The sequence below is a fragment of the Bufo bufo genome, chromosome 4 (genome assembly GCF_905171765.1).
Source record: "Bufo bufo chromosome 4, aBufBuf1.1, whole genome shotgun sequence".
In the NCBI taxonomy this organism is placed as follows: Eukaryota; Metazoa; Chordata; class Amphibia; order Anura; family Bufonidae; genus Bufo; species Bufo bufo.
Window position 1 is genome coordinate 443,889,680 of NC_053392.1, and position 16,089 is coordinate 443,905,768.

At 44.0% G+C, this 16,089-nt stretch overlaps 1 protein-coding gene across 2 annotated transcripts in view; it reads right to left on the reverse strand.

Annotated features, from left to right (window-relative positions):
* Positions 1 to 8,814, reverse strand: part of FAM120B (family with sequence similarity 120B) — a 143,016-nt gene extending 134,202 nt beyond the window's left edge. For both annotated transcript variants that reach the window (XM_040429397.1, XM_040429398.1), the window contains exon 1: positions 8,764 to 8,814. The gene's annotated coding sequence lies outside the window, so the exon portion shown is untranslated. The remainder of the gene's footprint in view (positions 1 to 8,763) is intronic.
* Between the last annotated feature and the right edge of the window lie 7,275 nt (positions 8,815 to 16,089).

The window sequence follows — 16,089 nt, forward strand, 5'->3', positions numbered from 1 at the left end:
CCAATTTTTCAGCTGACTGACTGACCTTCATTTCTTAAAGTAATGATGGCCACTCGTTTTTCTTTACTTAGCTGCTTTTTTCTTGCCATAATACAAATTCTAACAGTCTATTCAGTGGGACTATCAGCTGTGTATCCACCTGACTTCTCCTCAACGCCACTGATGGTCCCAACCCCATTTATAAGGCAAGAAATCCCACTTATTAAACCTGACAGGGCACACCTGTGAAGTGAAAACTATTTCAGGGGACTACCTCTTGAAGCTCATCAAGAGAATGCCAAGAGTGTGCAAAGCAGTAATCAAAGCAAAAGGTGGCTACTTTGAAGAACCTAGAATATGACATATTTTCAGTTGTTTCACACTTGTTTGTTATGTATATAATTCCACATGTGTTAATTCATAGTTTTGATGCCTTCAGTGTGAATCTACAATTTCCATAGTCATGAAAATAAAGAAAACTCTTTGAATGAGAAGGTGTGTCCAAACTTTAGTCTGTACTGTGTGTGTGTATATATATATATATATATATATATATATATATATATATACAGTACAGACCAAAAGTTTGGACACACCTTCTCATTCAAAGAATTTTCTTTATTTTCATGACTCTGAAAATTGCAGATTCACACTGAAGACATCAAAACTATGAATTAACACATGTGGAATTATATACATAACAAACAAGTGTGAAACAACAGAAAATATGTCATATTCTAGGTTCTTCAAAGTAGCCACCTTTTGCTTTGATTACTGCTTTGCACACTCTTGGCATTCTCTTGATGAGCTTCAAGAGGTAGTCCCCTGAAATGGTTTTCACTTCACAGGTGTGCCGTGTCAGGTTTAATAAGTGGGATTTCTTGCCTTATAAATGGGGTTGGGACCATCAGTGGCGTTGAGGAGAAGTCAGGTGGATACACAGCTGATAGTCCCACTGAATAGACTGTTAGAATTTGTATTATGGCAAGAAAAAAGCAGCTAAGTAAAGAAAAACGAGTGGCCATCATTACTTTAAGAAATGAAGGTCAGTCAGTCAGCTGAAAAATTGGGAAAACTTTGAATGTAAGGGCTATTTGACCATGAAGGAGAGTGATGGGGTGCTGCGCCAGATGACCTGGCCTCCACAGTCACCGGACCTGAACCCAATCGAGATGGTTTGGGGTGAGCTGGACCGCAGAGTGAAGGCAAAAGGGACAACAAGTGCTAAGCATCTCTGGGAACTCCTTCAAGACTGTTGGAAGACCATTTCAGGGGACTACCTCTTGAAGCTCATCAAGAGAATGCCAAGAGTGTGCAAAGCAGTAATCAAAGCAAAAGGTGGCTACTTTTAAGAACCTAGAATATGACATATTTTCAGTTGTTTCACACTTGTTTGTTATGTATATAATTCCACATGTGTTAATTCATAGTTTTGATGCCTTCATAGTCATGAAAATAAAGAAAACTCTTTGAATGAGAAGGTGTGTCCAAACTTTTGGTCTGTACTGTATATATATTAGGGCTGCACGATATATCGCAAAAATAATCGAATCGCGATAATCGGCAAATGCGATATGGCTATTCGGCCGACCCGAAAATGCCGCGATTATAAATGAAGGGGCCCCTATTGATAAAATGTCCTCTGTCCTATTTATAAAATGGCCAGCCTCTGTACTTACTTTCACGATGAATGCACTGCAGCGAGCGGGAGCGAGCGAGGCGGCCGGCGCGTGACTGACGTCACTTAGTCACGCTCCTGCTTCCTGAATTAAGTGGGAGGAGCGTGACAGTGACGTCAGTCACGCGCCGGCCGGCTCGCTCGGTGCCGCTCTCTGCAGCGCATTCATTTCATAGTGAAAGTACAGAGGCTGGCCATTTTATGAATAGGAGAGTTATGTGCGCAGTTTAGGACACATGAGGGGACACATAGGGCCATGAGGGGGACCACATAAGATGCTATATGTGTGTCTTATGCTGGCCCCCCTCATGGCCCCATGTGTCATAGCACACATCCCCTATAACAGTGCCATCCACAGGTCCCCCATAAGTGTCCTCCGCAGATCCCCCATAACAGTGTCCTCCACAGATCCCCCATAACAGTGTCCTCCACAGATCCCCCATAACAGTGTCCTCCACAGATCCCCCATAACAGTGTCCTCCACAGATCCCCCATAACAGCGTCCTCCACAGATCCCCCACATAACAGCGTCCTCCACAGATCCCCCACATAACAGCGTCATCCACAGATCCCCCACATAACAGCGTCATCCACAGATCCCCACATAACAGCGTCATCCACAGATCCCCACATAACAGCGCCATCCACAGATCTCCCACATAACAGCGCCATACACAGATCCCCCACATAACAGCGCCATCCACAGATCCCCCACATAACAGCGCCATCCACAGATCCCCCACATAACTATGTCATACTCATATGGGAAAATCCAAGCAAATAGACCTCTAGCACAATTCCCTTAAAATATCGCATCGCATATCGTTATCGCAATTTTTAGGGCCCTAATCGCAATCGCACAAAATTCCCATATCGTGCAGCCCTATATATATATATATATATATATATATATATATATATATATATATATAATGCAAAAAAATTCCAGCAGTTTAAAGGGGTTCATTATATTGTACAAGGAGAGTATGATGCCAAATATGTACCTTTTTTTTTTTATAACTTAATTGATCTTTATTTTTTTATCCTCCTGCTCTCTCTCGCTCTATATACACTGCCTGTCCCCAAAAAAAAGTCGCCACCTGGATTTAACTTAGGCTACTTTCACACTTGCATTCAGCGCGGATCCGTCTGGGGTCTGCCCAGACGGATCCGCTCATATAATGCAGACTTTGGATCCGTTCAGAATGGATCCGTCTGCATTATATTGTAGAAAAAATTCTAAGTGTGAAAGTAGCTTCAGACGGATCCGTCCAGACTTCACATTGAAAGTCAATGGGGGACGGATCCGTTTAAAAATTGAGCCATATAGTGTCAAATTCAAACGGACCCGTCCCCATTGACTTACATTATAAGTCTGGACGGATCCGTTTGCCTACGCACGGCCAGGCGGACACCCGAACGCTGCAAGCAGCGTTCAGGTGTCCGCTTGCTGAGCGGAGCGGAGGCATTCTGAGCGGATCCGCATCCACTCAGAATGCATTAGTAGCTGGACGGATGCGTTCGGAGCCGATTGTGAGACTCTTCAAACGGAGCTCACAAGCGGAGCCCCGACGCTAGTGTGAAAGTACCCTAAGCAAATAGTTATGAGCCTCCTATTGGATAATTATTGCATGGGTGATTATCTTTCAGCGGGCAACATGTTATTTAACCCCAACTGGTGCAATGAGTTGCTTCTTATTTCTTTAAAAACCATGTCGAAAGACACATCTCGTGGTCGTGGAAAAGATGTTAGTCTGTTTGAGAAGGGTCAAATCATTGGCATGTATCAAGCAGAGAAAACATCTAAGGAGGTTGCAGAAACTACTAAAATTGGGTTAAGAACTGTCCAACACATTATTAAAAACTGGAAGGATAGTGGGGACCCATCGTATTCAAGAAAGAAATGTGGCGGGGAAAAAATCCTGAATGATCGTGATCGCCAATCACTTAAACGTTTGGTGAAATCAAATCGAAGAAAAACAACAGTACAACTCAGGGCTATGTTTAATAGTGACAGTAAGAGCATTTCCACATGCACAATGCAAAAGGAACTTAAGGGATTGGGACTGAACAGCCATGTAGCCGTAAGAAAACCACTAATCAGTGAGGCAAACCAGAAAAAAAGGCTCCAATTTGCTAGGGAGCATAAAGATTGGACTCTGGAGCAATGGAAGAAGGTCATGTGGTCTGATGAGTCCAGATTTACCCTGTTCCAGAGGGTAAGAGAGGCAGATGAAGTGATGCACCCATCATGCCTAGTGCCTACTGTACACTGTGGGGGCAGTGCTATGATCTGGGGTTGCTTCAGTTGGTCAGTAGGTTCAGCAACAGTATGTGCTCCAAGAATGAGTCAGCTGACTACCTGGAACATACTGAATGACCAGGTTATTCCATCAATGGATTTTTTCTTCACTGATGGCACGGGCATATTCCAAGATGACATTGCCAGGATTCATCGTGCTCAAATTGTGAAAGAGTGGTTCAGGGAGCATGAGACATCATTTTCACACATGGATTGGCCACCACAGAGTCCAGACCTTAACCACATTGAGAATCTTTGGGATGTGCTGGAGAAGGCTTTGCGCAGCAGTCAGACTCTTCTACATCATCAATGCAAGATCTTGGTGAAAAATTTATGCAACACTGGATGGAAATAAATCTTGTGACATTGCAGAAGCTTATCGAAACAATGCCACAGCGAATGCGTGCCGTAATCAAAGCTAAAGGCGGTCCAACAAAATATTTTTTAGATGGGCAGTGTATATACAGTACAGACCAAAAGTTTGGACACACCTTCTCATTCAAAGAGTTTTCTTTATTTTCATGACTATGAAAATTGTAGATTCACACTGAAGGCATCAAAACTATGAATTAACACATGTGGAATTATATACCTAACAAACAAGTGTGAAACAACTGAAAATATGTCATGCTACAAGAGGACATAGTTTTAAATTAGAGGGGCAAAGGTTTAAAAGTAATATCAGGAAGTACTACTTTACTGAGAGAGTAGTGGATGCATGGAATAGCCTTCCTGCAGAAGTGGTAGCTGCAAAAACAGTGAAGGAGTTTAAGCATGCATGGGATAGGCATAAGGCCATCCTTCATATAAGATGGGGCCAGGGGCTATTCATAGTATTCAGTATATTGGGCAGACTAGATGGGCCAAATGGTTCTTATCTGCCGACACATTCTATGTTTCTATGTCATATTCTAGGTTCTTCAAAGTAGCCACCTTTTGCTTTGATTACTGCTTTGCACACTCTTGGCATTCTCTTGATGAGCTTCAAGAGGTAGTCCCCTGAAATGGTTTTCACTTCACAGGTGTGCCCTGTCAGGTTTAATAAGTGGGATTTCTTGCCTTATAAATTGGGTTGGGACCATCAGTTGCATTGAGGAGAAGTCAGGTGGATACACAGCTGATAGTCCTACTGAATAGACTGTTAGAATTTGTATTATGGCAAGAAAAAAGCAGCTAAGTAAAGAAAAACGAGTGGCCATCATTACTTTAAGTCAGCCGAAAAATTGGGAAAACTTTGAAAGAAAGGGCTATTTGATCATGAAGGAGAGTGATGGGGTGCTGCGCCAGATGACCTGGCCTCCACAGTCACCGGACCTGAACCCAATCGAGATGGTTTGGGGTGAGCTGGACCGCAGAGTGAAGGCAAAAGGGCCAATAAGTGCTAAGCATCTCTGGTAACTCCTTCAAGACTGTTGGAAGAGCATTTCAGGTGACTACCTCTTGAAGCTCATCAAGAGAATGCCAAGAGTGTGCAAAGCAGTAATCAAAGCAAAAGGTGGCTACTTTGAAGAACCTAGAATATGACATATTTTTAGTTGTTTCACACTTGTTTCTTATGTATATAATTCCACATGTGTTAATTCATAGTTTTGATGCCTTCATAGTCATGAAAATAAAGAAAACTCTTTGAATGAGAAGGTGTGTCCAAACTTTTGGTCTGTACCGTACTTGAAGAGGTTGTCATGTTGCAGGTGGAAACCAGAGAGCACTCGTGATCCGCCTTTCCCGACACAGTTCACCCAGATGCATCAGTGATGTCTTGTCAATATGAGATCACTTCGGTGCACTGCTGAGGCCAGTGATTGTCAACATGATGTCACCGATGCAGCCAGGAGAACCGGAGCGGTAGCGTAGGATCTTTCAGGTAAGTAGTCATCTATTCTTTATTGCAGGTGGATCACATTTGTTGTTCAGTTTCTTCCTGAAACAGGACAACCCCTTTAAATACACAGAGCTTAAAATGGTACTACTGAAAAGTGTTCAACTCATCCCAAAAGAAACAACCTACTACTCCAGAATTACAGTAAATTTGTCAAAAATGAAAATGTCTTTAAGGCCTCCTGCAGAAGACCATGGGGCTGCTGTGCCTGTGTTGCAGACTGCAAACTGCAGGTCCACAAAACACAGGCACTGGTCGTGGAGTGGGTCTGCAATCCGTAAGATGCGGCAAAATATAGGACATGTCCTATCTTTTGAAGCGAGGAGGGATGGACCTGGAGGCCCACGGAAGCCCTTCCTATGTCCCATGTCTAGGGATGAGCGAACTTGTGTTTTAAGTTCGGCGTACAAGGTTCGGGTTATCTAAGAATTCTGTTATGGATTCCGCTACCACGGACCATGATTCAGTGGTAGCGGAATCCATAACGGAATTCTTAGATAATCTGAACCTTGTACTCCGAACTTAAAACACAAATTCGCTCAACACTACCCATCTTTCACAGCAACTTGTGGTTCACTCTTTAAAGCGGTTATCCAAGACTAAAAAATGTACTGGCCCCCTGCGCCGCTGCGGCTTCTTCCCGTGCGCGGAAACATCTGGTGTCGGGGTGGAGCAGCCAATGGCAGGTGGGGACGGGGATGAGCCTCCCTAGCATCACAGGTGACGCTAGGAAGGTTGGTCCCAGTCACCACCTGCCTTTAGCTGCTCTCCCCCCGACACCGGATGTTTTCATCCGCACAGGGAGAAGCAGCTGTGGCCGTGCGAGGACCAGGAGCAGCACAGGGAGCCAGGTAAGTATATTCAGTGTGGGGGCCCAGGCATATGCAGTACATTTTTTAGTCTTGGATAACCCCTTTAAAGTCAATGGGTCTGACCCAGAGTGCACATGGTCATGTGCATGAAGCCAAATGCTACAACGGTCTGTGTCCTTAATACTGAAGGCCTACCCTCAGGATAGGTCATCAATATCAGATCGCGGGGGTCTGCTCAGCACTGCATTAACCAGCTCAGTCCAGCACACAACACCAGAGCCACTCTCTAACAGCTGATCGGCAGGGGAGCCGGGTGTAGAACCCCTGCCGATCAGACAAGATGGACCCCCAATATTAAAATCCCTGAAAACCCCTTTTAACGAGTTAAGGCCTCATTCACATGGTAGTATTTTTGTGAGCATCCTGCATTTGTAAGCCAAAACTAGGAATGGAAACTGCTGAAAAAATTAATAAATGGAAAGAGATGTAACTGCTCCATGTTTTCAACCGATCCCTGGTTTCCAAATAATGCTGAAAAATAGTGACCAAGGTCTATAATTCATGAATACTGCACTCGATAGTCTAGCAGGTGAACTTCACAGAATATACAGTATTTAGAGGAGGGATGGATGGGGGGATTTACCAAACATACATTATAATCAGAAATAGTAAAGGTAAATTGAGGGGAACATCTTCTGCCGCAGTTTCCATGAGCCTGGCTGTAGTAGCTTCCTTCCTGAGGTTTACCCCAGAATGGCATGGTACCCATTACACTATTTATTCTCCTCAGCAGCCCCCTGGCAGCAGGTGGCAGATGTATGTGTGTCTGCCGTCAATGCCCTCATCAGGCTTTTGTCACAAAGGTTTTTTGGGGCATTCTTTTAGGGGGCGGAGGTTGTTTTTGGTGTTGGATTTAGGCTGCAGAATTTGCTTGAATTCTATGTGAAATATTAAAGGGTTTCTGTCACCCTGCAAAACTCATTTTCTTTTTTTTTGGGATAGTTAGATTCCTCATAGTGCGATATAGGAGAATATAATAGTCTTACTTACTTTCATGCGGCCGATTCTTTATAAAACGAACTTTTATAATATGTAAATGAGGGCTCTACCAGCAAGTAGGGCGTCTACTTGCTGGTAGCTGCTGCAGAAATCCGCCCCCTCGCCGTGTTGATTGACAGGGCCAGCCGTGATCTCCTCCTCCGGCCGGCCCTGTCAGTAATTCAAAAATCGCGCGCCTCGCGTCATTCGGCGCAGGCGCTCTGAGATGAGGAGGCTCGTCTCCTCAGCACTCCCTCAGTGCGCCTGCGCCGATGACGTCTTCTCTTTCGGTGATGTCATCGGCGCAGGCGCACTGAGGGAGTGCTGAGGAGACAAGCCTCCTCATCTCAGAGCGCCTGCGCCGAATGACGCGAGGCGCGCGATTTTTGAATTACTGACAGGGCCGGCCGGAGGAGGAGATCACGGCTGGCCCTGTCAATCAACACGGCGAGGGGGCGGATTTCTGCAGCAGCTACCAGCAAGTAGACGCCCTACTTGCTGGTAGAGCCCTCATTTACATATTATAAAAGTTCTTTTTATAAAGAATCGGCCGCATGAAAGTAAGTAAGACTATTATATTCTCCTATATCGCACTATGAGGAATCTAACTATCCAAAAAAAAATAATGAGTTTTGCAGGGTGACAGAAACCCTTTAAACGTTTTCTGTAGTGCTGCTGTTTTCACACTTGACCAGCGCTAGGTGTTTTATTGAATCCCAACATGATCTTCCCCAATAGATACCCATTGTTTTGTGTTGTTTTTTTTTTTGGGGGGGGGGGGGTAGCTTTATTATATACCAATGCACCCCCCTCCCTCCCCTACTATACAGAGGACGTGACATTACAGGGGGTACGTGCCAGGTGGTGATTGTGAACCCACATACCCACATACGGGCAGACAATGACTCAAGTGTTTCGTGTTTTTGAGAACGTCTGACCCGACAAAACGCACACACCCTCACAGGTGCGGCTTTTGCTTCCGTAGCACCCTGCAACCCGCGCCCTATAACTGCTAACCGCGCGAGCTCCCCAAGAAGCTGCCATAAACACAGAACATTTCCAGCCAAAGCCTTACGTTAGAGTCCTGCTAGTTCCTCTTATCTTCAAGGACCTTCTGACGTCGACGAGCACGTGACAGGCGGCATCACGTGGTGCGAGAGGGGCTGGTGAAAATAAAGCGCGGTTGTGGTCCTGCTCCGTGGTGTGCTAGAGGCAGGGGCTGAGAAGCCGCTACGGGTGCCCGGGTGTGCTGTCATGAAGCAGTCTGCGCCTGCCCATAGCTAGGTGCTGGCCAGCTCTGGCTGCATGTCTTCACTGTTACCATTGCAGTATACGGTTGTTGTAAAGCATGGCATTCTGGCTGTTTTGAGCGGTGCTAACCCCTTTAGGTCCGTGCCAGTTTTCAGCTTAACCCCTTATGGACCGGGTTCATTTTCACCTTAAAGGGATTCTGTCATCAGAAATGAGCCCTATAAGCTAAACATATGGCGATGTCCCTTGTAAAACACAGAATCCTAAAGTGAGTTTATCAAATGCCCCTGTGGCTCTATATTCCTAAAAAAGCGGTTTAGATCACCTGTCAATCACTTCAAAATGTGTCCAAGGGGACGTCTCATGGTGAAAGGTGCCCGGCTGCAGCCATGTCGTTTAGGTGCCCAGCGCCGCCTTCTGAGCTGAAATCGCCGCCCTCCCTTTCATTCGATCCGCCTACCTCAGGTGATTAACCTTCCTTGTGCCCGCCTGTGAAGGAGCCCAGCACCGCCTATGTCTCCTCCTTTCATCAACGATAGATAGCCGCAATCTCGCGATGCGCAGTGCCGGTATAGTGTTCCTTCCCTGTGCTGGCATCAGCCTCAGGGAAAGAACTGCGCGAGCTCGCGGCTATCTATCGTTGAGGAAAGGAGGAGACATAGGCGGTGCTGGGCTCCTTCACAGGCGGGGACGGCTGGGCACAAGGAAGGTTAGTCACCTGAGGTAGGCGGATCGAATGAAAGGGAGGGCGGCGATTTCAGCTCAGAAGGCGGCGCTGGGCACCTAAACGACATGGCTGCAGCCGGGCACCTTTCACCATGAGACATCCCCTTGGACACATTTTGAAGTGATTGACAGGTGATATAAACCGCTTTTTTAGGAATATAGAGCCACAGGGGCATTTGATAAACTCACTTTAGGATTCTGTGTTTTACAAGGGACATCGCCATATGTTTAGCTTATAGGGCTCATTTCTGATGACAGAATCCCTTTAAGGACCAGGCAATGTTTTGCAAATCTGACCAGTGTCACTTTAAGTGGTGATAACTTTAAAACGCTTTCACTTATCCAGGCCATTCTGAGATTGTTTTTTCGTCACATATTGTACTTCATGACAGTGGTAAAATGGAGTAAAAAAAAGAATTCATTTTTATTTATAAAAAAATACAAAATTTGGAAAAATTTGCAAATTTCCAAGTTTCAATTTCTCTACTTCTATAATACATATTAATGGTTACAAAAATTGTTATTACTTTACATTTCCCATATGTCTTCTTCATGTTTGGATCATTTTGGGAATGATATTTTATTTTTTGGGGATGTTACAAGGCTTAGAAGTTTAGAAGCAAATCTTGAAATTTTTCTGAAATTTTCAAAAACCCACTTTTCAAGGACCAGTTCAGGTCTGAAGTCACTTTAAGAGGCTTACATAATAGAAACCACCCAACTACACCCCTCAAGGTATTCAAAACTAATTTTACAAACGCCGTTAACCCTTTAGGTGTGCCACAAGAATTAATGGAAAATAGAGATACAATTTCAAAATTTCACTTTTTTGGCAGATTTTCCATTTTAATACTTTTTTTCAGTTACAAAGCAAGGGTTAACAGCCAAACAAAACTCATTATTTATGGCTTTGATTCTTTAGTTTACAAAAACACCCCATATGTGGTCGCTGCTGTACGGGCACACGGCAGGGCGCAGAAGGAAAGGAATGCCATATGGTTTTTGGAAGGCAGATTTTGCTGGACTGGTTTTTTGACACCATGTCCCATTTGAAGCCCCCCTGATGCACCCCTAGAGTAGAAACTCCAAAAAAGTGACCCCATTTTAGAAACTACGGGATAGGGTGGCAGTTTTGTTGGTACTATTTTAGGGTACATATGATTTTTGGTTGCTCTATATTACACTTTTTGTGAGGCAAGGTAACAAGAAATAGCTATTTTGGCACCGTTTTTATTTTTTTTATTTACAACATTCATCTGACAGGTTAGATCATGTGGTATTTTTATAGACCAGGTTGTCACGGACGCGACGATACCTAATATGTATACTTTGTTTTTATTTATGTAAGTTTTACACAATGATTTCACTTTTGAAACAAAAAAAATCATGTTTTAGTGTTTCCATAGTCTGAGAGCCATAGTTTTTTCAGTTTTTGGGCGATTATCTTGGGTAGGGTATGATTTTTTGTGGGATGAGATCACGGTTTGATTGGCACTATTTTGGGGTGCGTGTGACTTTTTGATCGCTTGCTATTACACTTTTTGTGATGTAAGGTGACAAAAAATAGCTTTTTTTACACCGTTTTTATTTTAATTTTTTTACGGTATTCACCTGAGGGGTTAGGTCATGTGATATTTTTATAGAGCCGGTCGATACGGACACGGCGATACCTAATATGTATACTTTTTATTTATTTATTTATGTAAGTTTTACGCAATGATTTCATTTTTTAAACAAAAAAATCATGTTTTAGTGTTTCCATAGTCTGAGAGACATCGTTTTTTCAGTTTTTGGGCAATTATCTTGGGTAGGGTATGATTTTTGCGGGATGAGATGACTGTTTGATTGCCACTATTTTAGGGTGTGTGTGACTTTTTGATCGCTTGCTATTACACTTTTTGTGATGTAAGGTGACAAAAAATGGCTTTTTTTACACCGTTTTAATTTTTTTACGGTATTCACCTGAGAGTAGGTTATGTGATATTTTTATAGAGCAGGTCGAGATGGACGTGGCGATACCTAATATGTACACTTTTTTTTATTTATGTAAGTTTTACACAATAATATCATCTTTGAAACCAAAAAAAATCATGTTTTAGTGTCTCCATATTCTGAGAGTCCAAGTTTTCTCAGTTTTTGGGCGTTTATCTTATGTAGGGTCTCTTTTTTTTGCGGGATTAGATGACGGTTTGATTGGCACTATTTTGGGGTGCATATGATTTTTTGATCGCTTGCTATTACACTTTTTGTGATGTAAGGTGACAAAAAATGGTTTTATTTAGCACAGTTTTTATTTTTAATGGTGTTCATCTGAGGGGTTAGGTCATGTGATATTTGTATAGAGCCGGTCGATACGGATGCGGCGATACCTAATATGTCTGCCAAACGTCAAGGCGATCTCTGTAAGACGGGAACCTAACACTAAATCCTACCTGTTATGTGCCATAATGGCCACCATAAAATTCAGGGACGTTTGGCAGACGAGCCCAAATAATATTTTACAAAATGTATTTGCAAATTAAGCGTAGCATTAGCTCCAGAATGTTTTCTATAATTATGGCTCTATTGTACTTTATTTGTGTTTGCAGGGTGCTGCTGCATTGTCCTTTTTTTCCTGTATGTTTCTAGCCATGGCAGTGTGCGCCTGCACATTGGGATGTGCTGACTGACCCCCTTTTTTGGTAAAAATTTAACATAGTCACTGATTTATTTAGTGAAATGTATCTGTATGGCGTCACCTGCTGTTTTTTTTTTCTGTTTTCTTTTATCTGTCTCACTGAGAAGGCCGCACATGCTCAGTTTCATCCTTCAACTGCGAGATGTGATTGGGAGAGACTGGACACACCCTGAGCTACAGCAGAAAAGACACCCCCTTGAGCTGTCAGCTTGATATTGCTGAAATCAGGCAGAGCAATGAATGTGGAGAACTTTGGATCTATGGGAGGTACAGGGCTAGTTCTAACTGTTAGAAATAGTTTGTCACTTACTATATGATGTCTTGCTTTAGGCTACTTTCACACTAGCGTTCGGAGCGGGTCCGTCTGATGTTTCATCAGACGGATCCGCTCCTATAATGCAGACGTTTGCATCCGTTCAGAACGGATCCGTCTGCATTATAACTTAGAAAAATTTCTAAGTGTGAAAGTAGCCTGAGCGGATCCGTCCAGACTTTACATTGAAAGTCAATGGGGGCGGATCCGTTTGAAGATTGAGCCATATAGTGTCATCTTCAAACGGATCCGTCCCCATTGACTTCCATTATAAGTCTGGACGGATCCGCTCGCCTCCACACGGCCAGGCGGACACCCGAACGCTGCAAGCAGCGTTCAGGTGTCCGCTCACTGAGCGGAGCGGAGGCTGAGTGCTGGCAGACGGATGCATTCTCAGTGGATCCGCTTCCACTGAGAATGCATTAGGGCCGGACGGCTGCGTTCAGGGCCGCTTGTGAGCCCCTTCAAACGGAGCTCACGAGCGGACACCTGAACGCAGGTGTGAAAGTAGCCTTAGTTTTTTATATTAGTAATGGGATAACCTCTTAATCTCAGAAAACTCCTTTAAGGCCTCTTTCACACTACCGTATGGCTATTTCAGTGTTTTGCGGTCCGTTTTTCACGGATCCGTTGTTCCGCTTTTTTGTTTCCGTTCCGTTTTTCACAGGGGCGTAGCTACAGGGGGTGCAGAGGTAGCAGTCGCTACCGGGCCCAGGAGCGTGAGGGGGCCCAAAGACCCTTGTGCCACATAATTAGACACCGGTATTATAGAAAATGCATGCTGGTCAAGTTACACCTTGGCTGGTGGGAAGGGGTAAGGTCAAGGTGCCGTTTCAATTTTTGTCTCAGGCAGCACGAAGTCTATGTGCTTCCCTGGCCACAAAGCACTGAGGGAAGGGGGGCCCGAGCAGAACCCTTGCACCAGGGCCCATGAGCTTTTAGCTACGCCCCTGAGTATACAGTAAATACATAGAAAAATTGGGCTGGGCATAACATTTTTAATAGATGGTTCCGCAAAAACGGAATGGATACAAAAGAAATACGGATGCATTTCCCTATGTGTTCTGTTTTTTTTGCGGACCCATTGACTTGAATGGAGCCACGGAAGGTGATTTGCGGGCAATAATAGGACATGTTCTATCTTTCAACGGAGCGGAAATACGGAAACGGAATGCATAAAACGGCACGGAAAAACGGAAAAAATAAATATGGTAGTGTGAAAGAGGCCTAAGGACCAGGCTGCTTTTTGGAAATCTGACATGTGTCACTTTAAAGGGAAGCCGTCACCTGCTTTTAGCATTTTAAGCTGTCACCATCGCTATGTTCACTAAAGTACCTTATTTCCAGCAGTCTTCTTTTTACTTTATTTAGTTTTGTCCTTTTGATATAAAAGCGCTATTTATGATATGCTAATGAGGGTCCAAGGTGCCCAGAGGGGCGTTTTTTTCCCTCTCCGGTGCCCAGTGACGCCCCCCTGCAGTGCCCAAGAACGCCTCCTGATCCTGAAATAACCTCCCACAGCCCGGCAAACGGTTCCGCCCCCTCCCCACGTCATAGTCTACCTTCTAGAAATGCCCCATCCTTCTTCCTGTTGGCGGCCAGAAAACTCGCGCAGGCGCAGTACCGCCTGCCAAACTGCTCCATCTTGATTGAATGATATCAATTTTCTAAAACCTGGCCAAAAGGCAAGACATGGCACTACCAAATATCCAATGAAGTACATTATTAAGCATCAAATTTTCTGACTGAATCACTTTAAAGGGATTATGCCACTAATAACACTTATTCTCTATCCACAGGATAGATTGTTTGATCTCTGTGCCGCCAGGCTCCATGAGAATATAGCGGTGCTATGTTCACCATTCCACTCACTTCTGTGGGACTTCGAAGTACAGTGCTCCCAGAAGTCCATAGAAGTGAATGGAGTGGTGGACTTACCCCCACTGTTTCTCATGGAGCAGTTTGGCAGCACTTGTGGACCTCCATTCTTGTAGGTGCCTCAGCAGTGAGACCACCCGGCCCAACAATCAAATACTTATTCCCTATGGTGTGGATACGGAATAAGTGTTATTAGTGGCACAAGCCCTTTAAGTTGCCAATAGACAGTAGACTTTTATAAATGTTTCCAGAATTTTGGGAAAGCATGGATTTCAAAAGATGGATTTTTCATGTTTAATGCTTTCATTTCTCAGGGATGAGCATCACAAGAAGCCTCTTAATTGCTCATCCTCTGATTACAGAACATGTATTATATATGTGTTATTTAGTACTAGCAGAATAACCCATCTTCATACAGGTATATTTAGTCTATTTATTTAATGTTTGTGTGTGTGGTTAAAAGATATCCACAGTGTGCCCTTTAACAGTGACCTCCACAGCTCCCTGCCCCTTTAACGGTGACCTCCACAGCAGCCTGCCCCTGTAAACAGTGACCCCCACAGAGGCCCTCCCCCTTAACAGGAACTTTCACAGCAGCCTGCCCCTTTAACAGTGACCCCCACAGTGGTCCACCCCCTTAACAGTGACCTCCACAGCTCCCTGCATCCTAGTGACCTATAACAGTGAAGAAAAATGGCTGAGTTTTTACATCTTGAAGGAGATGTATTCCTGTGATGTGTACTGGGACCTTAGAGAGGTGTCCACACACACATCATTAAGAACATACAGGCTATGGGTTTAATCGATAGGTACAGAAGCCTGTTCTAGCATACATGTGGAGATCTAGAATCCTATATTGACAATACTAATGAATAGGTGAATTGCGGTCAGCTTCTATTCAGCATACCTACACCAGTAACAGATATTAGTTTATGTTTGACTTGCACCTGTAGAGAGTGCCACACACTGTAAAACCCATATATAATGCTCCATACTCTGTGTCCCCTGTACAGTGTCTCTTCAGTGTACCCTTTATATATATATATATATATATATATATACTGCCTCTTGCCTGTGCCATATATTGCCTGTCACATTTGCCACATTTATATATAGTGCCTCTTGTCTGTGCCACCCTTTATATTTAGTGCCACTTGTAACACCTTTATATTTAGTGCCTCTTGTCTATGCCCCCTTTATATGTAGTTCCTCTTGTCTGTGCCCCCTTTATATTTACTGCCTCTAGTCTGTTCTCCCTTTATATTTATTGCTTCTTGCTTGTGCCCCCTCTTTTTCTGTGTCCCCTTTGTATTTAATGCCTTGTATCTAATGCTCGCTGTTTTTATTGCCTCTTCTCTGTGCCCGAGTACAGTGCGCACACACTGTATTATAATACTCACCTGTCTAAGGCGGGTCTGCTCCTGTAGAACGTCTCGGGCATCATCACACCACATACTGTACATCACAGAAAAGCAGCAGAATGGCAGGGCAAAGAATCAGTGGTTCCCTTGTCCCATCGGCTCTTCCAGGTGCTCAACTGTATCAGCGTCCTGTGG